The 11,335-nt window shown below is 43.2% G+C and overlaps 1 pseudogene; it reads right to left on the minus strand.

Moving 5' to 3' along the window:
- Positions 1 to 446: 446 nt before the first annotated feature.
- On the minus strand, positions 447 to 1,274 carry LOC129335101 (uncharacterized protein K02A2.6-like; annotated as a pseudogene).
- Positions 1,275 to 11,335: the final 10,061 nt, after the last annotated feature.

The following is an 11,335-nucleotide window of genomic DNA, read 5'->3' on the forward strand; positions in this document are numbered from 1 at the left end:
GTTACATGTGGTATAGTTTTCTGTTAAATTATGCAACTACTGTAAATAAAATAGGGAGACATTGTTATTGCACGGGAAATTGTGTTTTGTTGCTTCTAGGAGAAGAGCAGGAGTCTCTTGAGCTCGCTGGAGTTTTTGGACAGCTTGGTGCCACTGGAATATCTCCACTCTCCTCAGCCGCCACTGCTGAATCAGCCCTTGCATCAGTGGTGCAGGGTGAATAGTTTCTGTCTGGGCCCAGCACCCACTCCGGCCAACGCTGCCGTAGCTGTCGATGTGTCTCCAGAGTGTTCTGCCGGTGGCATTGGCCACCTCGTAGGAGACCGGCACAGTCTCCCTGAGCACTGATGCCCGAACCCAGATCAGATCTTCCCCATAGTTCTTGGAGGCTCCAAAACCTCTGGAGCTAAGTCTGGGTAGAGCCAATCAAGCAGTGTGGTAAGCTGTCATCCCATCAGCAGTTCTGCTGGGCTCGGTCCCATAGTGGAGTGCAGGGTGATGTGCTGCCACAATAAGAAATTGGCCAATCACTGGCTCAAATCCCCCTGGCCTAATCTACAGAGGGAGCCTTTGGTGGACCTCACCATTCTTTCTGCCTGTCCATTAGTTGATGGGTGGAAAGGCGTGGATGTGATGTGTTGGATGGCATTGTTCTCGAGGAACCTCTGGAATTCCTGGGAGGTGAACTGTGTGCTATTGTCCAAGACGATGGCATCTGGCAGTCCATGGGTCACAAACAGGCACCTTAAAGAGTGAATGACTACTGTGAATGTCATGGCCAATGTGGAAATCACTTCCAGCCACTTTGAAAATGAGTCCACCATGATGAGGAATACGTGCCCTTGGAAAGGCCTGGCAAAGTCAATGTGGAGCCACAACCACGGTGTGCGCATTGTCTCCCATGGGTGCACAGGGGCCTGTGGCATGTTGGGGTGAGACATGTCGGGGCAAGACCCATCTTTCCACCGCTTGGTCCATCCCTGGCCACCACACAGATCCTTCATCCTGGTAATCCCCGGGTGCCCCACATGAAGCACCTCCAACACACGCTGATGCAGCCTGGGTGGGAAGACAACTCTGTTCCCCCAGAGCAGGCATCCTTTGTGGATTGATAACTCATGCTGGTGGGAACTGAAGGGCTGGAACTCAATGTCCAGCCAGCCGGCAAGCCACCACCTCCATACCCACAAGGGATCCTGCGTGAGCTTCTTAGCAGAGTGGGTGGTGATGTCTGAAGCAAGGAGAGGTGGTTGGGGTAGATCTTCTAGCTGCATGACCCCATGAGCAAGAGATGGGTTGGCGGTAGGGCCCAGTAGCGGCAGATGACTGAAGGCATTGGCATGCCCCAGGGCTTTGCCCAGACATGGCTCGAGTTGTTGGTCTACTTCCCTGGGACTCACTCAGTGGAAGGTGTCTGTTGAGATGACTGAGAGCACCGACCCAGTGTCAACCTCCATCTCGCACGGTATTCCTCCAATGTGCACCATTACCTTGATCTTTTCCCTGGTGGGTGTTCGGATGTTCAGGACTGTGGTACTCCCACAGACGCTGAAAAAGGTCACTCTCTGAAGGTCTGCATCAGTGACCTTGTTCACCTCAAGGTAGAACTCGAACCTCGCAATGTATGACTCCCAGTCCTCAGTGGTTGAGTCAAAAGGCTCAAAGGGGCCCTTGGCGGCCATGGCTCACTGTTGGTGAGTTGCAACAGAGAGGTTGTGTATCAGCTCTGGGTCGGCCAAGGCAACAGATCCTCAGCAACTGGTGTGATTCAGCTCTTGGCATCGCGGGGCTGCCTACCTGCCTTCAATCCCACCTTTGTTGCCATTATTAAGTATTGTGATTAACAGTTCATAACAACAACTTTATTGAAGACTGGAAGCAGACAGACTGAAACTAGGCTCAACAGGAGCCAATTTATACTTAGGAAAACCGCACCCCTTTTTAGCAACAACCAATACAAAGCAAGTAGTTAGAATCCTTCATTTGGATGAACTATATACAAAGGAACTATTTACAGCATAGCAATTGGATTATAAGGCAACAGTTATGATTGGCTGTTAACGAGTGCAAAAACACCCAATAGCCATGTAGGCCTCAGAGTCAGGAGCCTTCGTTCAGACTCAAGCTCCAGCAATACACAACCACAACAACTAGTTGCAAATGCATAAAATGATATAACGGTCCACCAACTAGTTGCAAATGCATAAAATGATATAACAGTCCACCAATAAAATTAAAAACACATGATAAAAACAACATACAAATTAAAAATACAGTTAGATCTAGGGATGTGCACCTGGATATTTAAGGTCCTAAAAGATACCCAAAAATAGCTTATAAGTATTCCCATAAAATCTAAGAAATATTCAGGAATATCCGGTAATATTCGGGGTTGCTGTTTTAAGGCTCCCAGGATTGTTTTTCCTCCCATTTTTCAAGGTTCCTTGGCAATGGAGGGAGGAGGGAGGGAGGCAACTGTCCCAGGCAATAAGATCAAACATTAAAGAAAGTGCTAGAACTGTCTGTCCAGTCATGATGATTGTCACATCTCTCCATGGCTCTGAGCACTGGCAAAAGAGGATAAAAAAAGTGTGACCATTTCAGAACTAGATTTTTTGGAGCGTGCTGCTGCTGCTACTATTGGTCTAGTCTGCTCTGGATTTCTATTGCCTCCTGCCTTCCTGGGATGATTTTCTTGATCTCTGTCTACTGGGCATCTTCAGGACTGGTGGAATTTGTTTAAAAAATATTGTTTCAAGTTTTTCTGTTTGTTTTTTTGCTGGGGGGGAGGGGATACTAGTAGGGAGTCAGCTTTTTTCCTCTTTCTGGTTATTTTAAAAATAGTTTTATTTGGTTTTGGTTTGAGCTGGTTTTTAAAAGATTTTAAAAGTCTGTGTTCAGTTCAGTTATCTTGACTTGTTTTAGAACTTTTTTTAAAATTTGTAATTTATTAATAAACTGTAACATATACAAAAGAAAAAACCACAGAGATAAAATACAGGATGTAACTAAGCACACTGGTATCTACCGACCATGTCAGAAATCCAAAACCTTCACCAATATGCAATCTCGCTCTTCATCTACTCATAAATATATTATGCCTCCTCTAATTACATAATTACAGGTTCCATTCTTTGTATTGTTTTAGAACTTTTAACTGCTTTATATTTTCTTTGTTTCTTAATACTTCTTAATTTTTGAAAGGTTTGTATTTTGGAAGGTGTTTTCAAGTTGTTAATATTTTTAAACATCTATCTTTATGCATTCTTCTGATTCTGGTTTTACAGTTGTTCTTCTATAGTTGTAAAAATCTTTCTGTATTGTGTTTGGGGAGGACTGATTTAGTGAAGTCCTGGGGTGTTCCTGTTAGCTTTTAAAAATTAATTGTTGCAGCAAATTCAAAAGAAAATTTCTGGCCATATTTAATGACAGTTAATAACTTTTTAGGTATTTTAGGTTTAGGTATTTTTTTAAAAAAACAGTGTTGGTTTGGCTTGGATTTTCTGGTTTGACTTTGGTTCTGTTGGGTGAGTTCTGTTTGGATTGGAGGCCAGTGGTTGCTTTTCTTTTTGGCTATTAGCGTCTTTGAATTTTTCCCCATAGGAAACAATGGAGACAAGTAGGATGGCTTGGGGGCAGTAGAATTGGATCCCTTGGTCAGCCCCCTGAACAAGGTGCCCCTTGGTCCAATTCACTTCAGACTTGAGGGGGCCTTTCATAGACAGGCATAGATCCTATGCAATTTTGGCATCATTCAGTTGAAACCCAACTACTCTAATCTTCCATGAAAATAGGGAATAGTGGAAAAGGAGTAATTCTGGAATACCGCCCCCCCCCCACACACACACTGGAATCCAAATCCTGAAATTGTATTGGGGGACTGAAATACCCCGAATACAAGTACTTGTGCCTTTGCTGAAATCCAAATCTAAAAATAATGAAGGGTTTTTTTAGGTGCACATCCCTAGCCATTCTGCCAGAATAGTTTATCCTCCATCAAACGCTCTCTGAAATAAAAATTGTACATGTCTTCCTGAAAGCATAAAGTGGATGCCCCCTCACCCACTCTGGTAAGTTATTCCATACTACTGGACCTACCAAAGAAAAAGCCCATGAAATGACTGTTGCCGCGTGGACAATCCTACTAGAAGACATCACCAGAATCCAGAGAATGCAGCTGGTGTGTGGGGACATACATGACTAGGGAGCCATCCTATAACTGCACAGTGAAATCCTACTCATCTTGTGGTCAGATCACCTGCCATTTATCAAAGTATGGGATATTGTGTGACAATTCCCAAATGCCTAAACTACAGTAATTAATGAGTTACAGAGCAATCCTAAACAGAGCTACATCTTTTAAAGCCCAGGAGAGAAAACTCTGGTAACTCTGCTTAGGCTTGCACTGCTTGTTACTTCTAGTGATGCTTGAACATCTGCCAGTACTGCAGACCTCCTGTTCACCAGCAGTGATCAGACAGCCAGTTAATCAATGGGCTATTTGTGTGTATTTATATTTGTGTATGAGGGATCGACTAGAAACTGGCTTCTCATCTCTTGATGGGGAAAGTTTTGCTCTGTTCCTAGCAAAGGTTTCTTTTGTGGGGGCAGGGAGCAGGAGGAATCAGGAGGACCAACTCCCAGCTGAACAGCTGGAACTTGGGTTCTTATCACGGTTTTACAAACTTTGCTGCTGTAGCATAGTGGTTAAGTGATTGGGTTGTGAATCAGCATCCTGCTAGCCCGAATCCCACTATTGCCATGAGCTCAGTAGGTGGCCTTAGATAAGCCACTCCTCTCAGCCCCAGCTCCCCCGCTGTATTGTAGAGGTAATAACACTGAGTGACGCACTAATCTGTCTAGAAGAGCAGTATATGAGTGCAGTTGTTGTTCAGGCAATCCAAACATATCAGCTCACTCTCATGTGAGTATTGAGTAGGGTAAATTCAACTGCCAAACAGACTTGTGGAGAAATTTGCGGCCTTCCAAGTTACCTCCATATTGGACTACTTTTACAGGTTCTAATTTTACATGCGAAGGTTTTAACCTTTAAAGCCCTTAATAGTCTGGGACCCTCCTACCTATGGGACCGCCTCTCCCATATAACCCCCTGTGTGCCCTACGGTCTGGAACTCAGGACCTGTCGGTGGTTCTTGGCCCTAGGGCCAGTTGATGCTCTTTGACCAGAGGGAGGACTTTTATGGTTGTGGCTCCCTCCCCCTGGAATGCATTAACAGAGGAGACTCGCTCCCTCTGGGATTTGGTGAAATTCTAGAGAGCCTGCAAAGCAGAGATTTTTCATCTGGCATTTGGAGGCTGATTCGAATATGTGTATTGACTGACTCCATATGATGTATTTATTATAGGCAATAGGCATGAGTAGGATTTAGGGATGATGCTGTTCTTTTAGATGTATGGGTTTTAATGTTTGTGTTTTACTATGTTGTTGGTTTTTGATGTTTTTGTATACCATTTAAATATTATATTAACGTTTGTATTCTATATGTATGCTGTAAATTGCCTCGAACACCAAACATAGTATAGAGGTGGTATATAAGTTATTATATAAATATCCAGAAATTACAACTGTTTTAGAATGCAATGCCAGATTTTTAACAGGTTCCAGATGCAAAAATCATACTGTGCTGTTTCAACAACATGGTCATCAGCCACTTCTAGGTAAATTTAAACAGTGGGTTATACACTTAAAGTTATGAAATGGTTTGATCCAGGCCAGGGTACAGAGGGGACTGCCACCTTCCATATTAATTTATTTCGTTGTAGGCCCTTCTTCATATGCAGCCATTGTTAGAAATATGTTGGGCGATTACCTGGGTTAGGGCCTTTTGAACTGTAATGCTCACTTCTAAGAAATATTTTCCTCTGTATTTCTCAGTTTACATCACAGCACAAGGCAAAGGCAGTACTTCTCAGGGAAGTGTTGTCTAGTTTATAATTTCCTAGTACCATTAAAAGCAAAAATATAGGGAGAATGAAAACTGTTTTCAAGAACATAAAAATTACCAGCACAGACAGTATCCATATCATGTCAACTATGCACATTGCTGAGATCACCCTACTAAAGGGTCAGGCCATTTGGACCAAATTCAGTTGGCGTTATTCCTTTTGGTCAGGGGGTCAATTTCCCTGTAAACATTGCAAGAGCAAGCAGAGGGCATCCTTAAACAAACTAAGTGTGATATGCTGTTATCTGACCATTTGTCAACAACAGCATATGTATACCCCACACATCTTCCCTGGCTTTCCTGATTGATAGCTTCAGCTCCATGTTAATGGCTCATTATCACCCCCAGATCATATGCAAGAGAGCTTTGGCATTACTATCATACAATTTTGTTTGTATACAAAAACCACTTGAGTGACGAGAATGTATTATTATTATTATTTATTATTATTATTATTAACAGAAACAGCTTTAAATCTGCAAAATACCATGTTATTCAAAATCTCAGGAAATTTCACATTTAATTGTAAAAAGTTGAGTAACGGTATTTTCTACACCACAACCAAACAGAATCATTTTATCAATTTACAGTGCAATCCTAAGTAGAGTTACACCTTTCTGAGTTAATTGAAGTCTATATGCTGAGGAGGATATAACTCTGCTTAGGAGGTCTACACTACTGGAAACCTACAACCTTCAGCTTGAGGCTGAAAAAATACCCACTTGGAAAGAGTCCTTGCACTAACCAGTTAAGAATTGTTCTTTGGTGAAAGGGAGAGAGAAAGAAATGGATGGATATTAATAAATACCTGGTTACTGTTGCTGCAACCCATTCTAAGACAAGAGCCATGCTAATCATGAGATTTCGATAAGCCTTTCAGCTGATTAAGTTTCAGGTAGTCTTGACTTGCTTATAATTGCCAGGCACTATTTATAGACAGAGAGGGAGAGAATGAAAAAGGTTTTCAAGGATTACCAGCAAAGATAACACCCTTATCTGGGCAATTTAAAAATATCACTTCAGTGATCCAGCCAGTACGGAGATTTCAGCAGTCCCAGGGGTTGATTTGTGCCTTAAGTATGTGCCTTGTTGCTATTCTTTTTGCTACTGAGATGTAGAGGATTATTCAGAAATCAACCCCTTTACAGCTAATGCTATCCCCTTTCCCCCCACTAGTGAGAAATACCAGGAATAAAACTTCACAGGTTTACTCTTCTTTGGTTGAAACAGCACGGGAGATATGGTGCCTTTTATTTACAAATATACAAGCAGAGATGGATGCCAAAGGCACTCCTACAAGAGTCCACAGATCCACTTGCCAACATCATGTCCCCAACGGGAGAAATCTTGAACCTCGAGGAGCTTCACTTTCAGCCAGCTTGCTGCTTCCTTTGTTTCTTCCAAACTCCAAACTGCTGTTCTTTACGTACACACCTGTCCCTGCCCCTCAACTGGAGGGAAACACTTTCTCCAAGCATTGATGCACCATTCAAAGGCACAGATTCCCCACCTGTCAGAAAACAATGATTTACTTATTAACTTTCACTGATTAAACATCAGTCAACCATTGCAGGCTATTAACCTAACACAGGAAAGATCAGCCAGCAGCCGCAACATCTGGAGTACAAGGAGTCTGCAAAATGACTTCTTTTTTACTTGCATTCTTGTGGCATTTTAGAGATCTGTAGTTTTTAAGGTGTAGGTTTATAAACAGCTCAAAGCCATCCCACTTTTCTCTCTCTATATATAAGCCATGGAAACTGTTGCATGGTTCCAGTCAGGGCCGGCGCCACCATTGAGGTGGTGAGGTGGGCGCCGCGGGAGCTGAGGCACCAAAGGGGGCACCGGAGGGGGTGCCAGGGGCAGAGGTGTGCGCCACAAAACTGGTGTGCCTGTCCTGCAGCTCCTGCAGCTGGCCAGCCCTGCGCCGCTACTGCCACTGCTGCCACCAACACACGCCCCCGGCCAGGTGCAGCAGCCATGGGCCAGGCACAGCAGGCGTCCGGGGCAGTGTGTGGAAGCTCCCCATCCTCCCGCCGCTCCCGATTGGGAGCGCGGGCAGCCTCCGCATGCCATCCCAGCTACCCGCTGGCCAATGAGGCTGGCTTGTGACATCATGACGCAGTCTGGGGGTGCATGCACGCACCACATGCATGTGCACGTGGGGGCAGCCGCGGGAGCCAGAAACGCTGGTGCCGCCCCTGGTTCCAGTTTCCAGATGGAAATATACTCCAATGAAGTATTATCAGAGAAAAACTTACACACATTTAGGGATAAATTGTTCTATTGATGGGAAGGCAGGCTTAGATATGGGGAGTGGGTGGGAAAGATTGTGGAGGAGTATCTTGCAAGCTGGAACATCCTGTGGAGTGTTTGTCTTTCCCTTTCTGTTGCAGGTATAAAGCTTGGCATGACCAGAGACATGACTTTGGCAAGAGACAATGGCTTTGGACCTTTAAGCTTATAATCCATGGTTCACCACTTGTGCCTGTGTATAAGCCCGCTTCTAAATGTAGGGCTGACCCACAAGACAATGTTTGCTGTTTTTTGGTTCCTTTATATTGTAATGTTTACTGTTGTAAGCCACTTTGACTTCTTTTGGGGAGAAAAACAAAGTACAAACATATAATTAAATAAATGAACACGAAAAAGCTAGGTTAAAATGTACTATGTAAAAGATTCTAGTCTCTCTAGTCTCTCTCTAGTCTTTATAATAGACATCTGTTGTAGGCAGATGTGTTACACAGAATGTATTGTCGAAGGCTTTCACGGCCGGAGAACGATGGTTGTTGTGGGTTTTCCGGGCTGTATTGCCGTGGTCTTGGCATTGTAGTTCCTGACGTTTCGCCAGCAGCTGTGGCTGGCATCTTCAGAGGTGTAGCACCAAAAGACAGAGATCTCTCAGTGTCACAGTGTGGAAAAGATGTAGGTCATTTGTATCTACTCAGGAGGGGTGGGGTTGAGCTGAGTCATCCTGTAAGAGTTTCCCAGGGTGTGGAATGCTAATGGCGGGAGGCTTCACTGTATCCTGAGGAGGTTCTTTTGCATATGGATTGGTACTTGATGTGCTAATCTTCTCTGCAGGGCTATTGTTGGGGATAGAATGTTTTGTTAGCCTGGTGTTTTTCAGAACTGGAAACCATGCTCTGTTCATTCTTAAGGTTTCTTCTTTCCTGTTGAAGTTTTGCTTATGCTTGTGAATTTCAATGGCTTCCCTGTGCAGTCTGACAAAGTAGTTGGAAGTGTTGTCCAGTATTTTGGTGTCCTGGAATAAGATACTGTGCCCTGTTTGCATTAGGCTATGTTCAGCCACTGCTGATTTTTCAGGCTGTCCAAGTCTGCAGTGTCTTTCATGTTCTTTTATTCTTGTCTGGATGCTACGCTTTGTGGTCCCGATGTAAACTTGTCCACAGCTGCAGGGTATACGGTATACTCCTGCAGAGGTGAGGGGGTCTCTACTGTCTTTTGCAAAAGCAGGGAAAAGCCCTTGGTTTCCCTTTCTAATATTTGTATTATTCTTTTCTGCTTTGTTAGTTTCTAATATCCGAAACTGATAATGCCTTTCTGTGTCAGCTTGCTTTATGAACTGTGTTACACAATTTTTTAAAAACCTAGTGCTGCTAATAGAAGGTATTGAACATTTTCCAAGGTCAGCAATTAATCTCCAGAGGGTATCACTAATTTGAAATTAAAGTAACCATTGCAAGCTTTAGTTCATATGCCCTTATCTATGAATATCCCTCAGTATAGTTTTATTTAAAGCTTCTGAAGTTGGGTAGGACGCAAAAGTGGTAGTAGTGTCTGAACTAAGAAGTTCAAGTAGGTGATCTTAAGCACAGGCAAGGCATAGCCACAAATGCAGAACGTTAATTCTTATAGAATCCAGAGAATCTCTACCTTTCATGTTTTACAAGAAACCAGCAGAGCAGTCCTAAACAGGGCTACAGTCAAACAGAGTTACTAACTCTGTTTAGGATTTCACCACACATGTAGGAGAGCATAAGCAATTGCTAGTAAAAATCAGTCAATAAAGTAACAAGATTTTCCACCAACTTTGCAGATCCTCTCAACCTTAGCTGCGCAACAATTTTCTCCCCATTTTTATATAGATTTTAGTAGATGTTCCTTAGTGAACATTTGAAGCTGTTGCTCCTGATCAGAGCTTGCCATTTTCAAAAGCTGTATCTCCTCACTGAAAGAATTGGGGGTGGGGGGGGTGAGAGAGGGAACAGACAAAAAAAAGGTAGTACCTCCAGGAGCTGCTGTAGGTTGAAGCCTGTTCAAATGGGGACAGCTTTATGGAATACGAACTCTGCTGCCTTATAGAGCACAAGAACAAACACGAAGAGTATGTTAGTTACTGCCACAAAATTAATGGACATAATTATATCAGATTTGGAATCCCTATTCATTAAAAGGGTACAGAAGACAGACCATTAAAATATTTGCAGACCATTAAAAATATTTTCAGAAAGGAACAGTTTAGTCCCCTTCCTACAATATTTTTTTAGAAAGCATGCTGTATTTTGTTCCAGCAAAACTAGCTGCAGGTGATGGTGCTAAACACTAAATTACTTTTTCAGAGGCTTAGTGCAAACTGGCAGGGCAGGAAATCTGTATGTCTAAGATACCCATTCCTGACATGCCTCTAAAATATGTGTTTTATATATGAATGTAGGGCATTGTAATGCACATTTTAAAAAAACAAAGGAGAAAAAAAGAGATCATCTCAAAAAATTGCTTTGTTGAGGCTTGCAGAATTCTCACCAAGCAGCGATTCTTTCCTAGTTTAGGATGTCTGTTGGCAAATGTCAAGCCTCACGCTGTCATCAAGAAGGAGGCTGTTGAAAATTAAATGGATTAGCTGAAGCAAGGTGATGTCCTCTAGTAAGGATTTCATGAATTCTTGCTGAATTGCTAGAATGAGGAAGAGGAGCCAGAGGGGGAAAGGAGACATCTGCAACATGAGGCCATACGAAAAAGGCAGGGGAGAAGGGGCTTGATTGCTGGTGGTCGCCAGCATTTGCTTTGAACCATAGTTAGTATTAGAGGCAAAGGGTCAATTCCTGTGCCCTGCTGCTCAAGAGTCCATCACCTGAATGGCAGGGTGCCTGTCTCAGCTTTCCACAGTCATATGGAGGGCCAGGCAGAATTTCAGGACTGGATTCTGACTAGATTCTGTTACACAAATTGTGCCCTCAGGTGGGTACATTGAATTCAGAATACTATTGTTTAACATTTAGGGTTTTTTTTTCTGGAGCCCAATATGTACAGGGTAACTTAGGCCGTATTAATACCATTAATATAAATCACTTAGTCTGCAAAGATGCGCTGGCAGCTTCCCAAGAAACAAGTTTAATCCACTGGCT

Source organism: Eublepharis macularius, chromosome 8 (assembly GCF_028583425.1).
Source record: "Eublepharis macularius isolate TG4126 chromosome 8, MPM_Emac_v1.0, whole genome shotgun sequence".
Classification (NCBI taxonomy): Eukaryota; Metazoa; Chordata; class Lepidosauria; order Squamata; family Eublepharidae; genus Eublepharis; species Eublepharis macularius.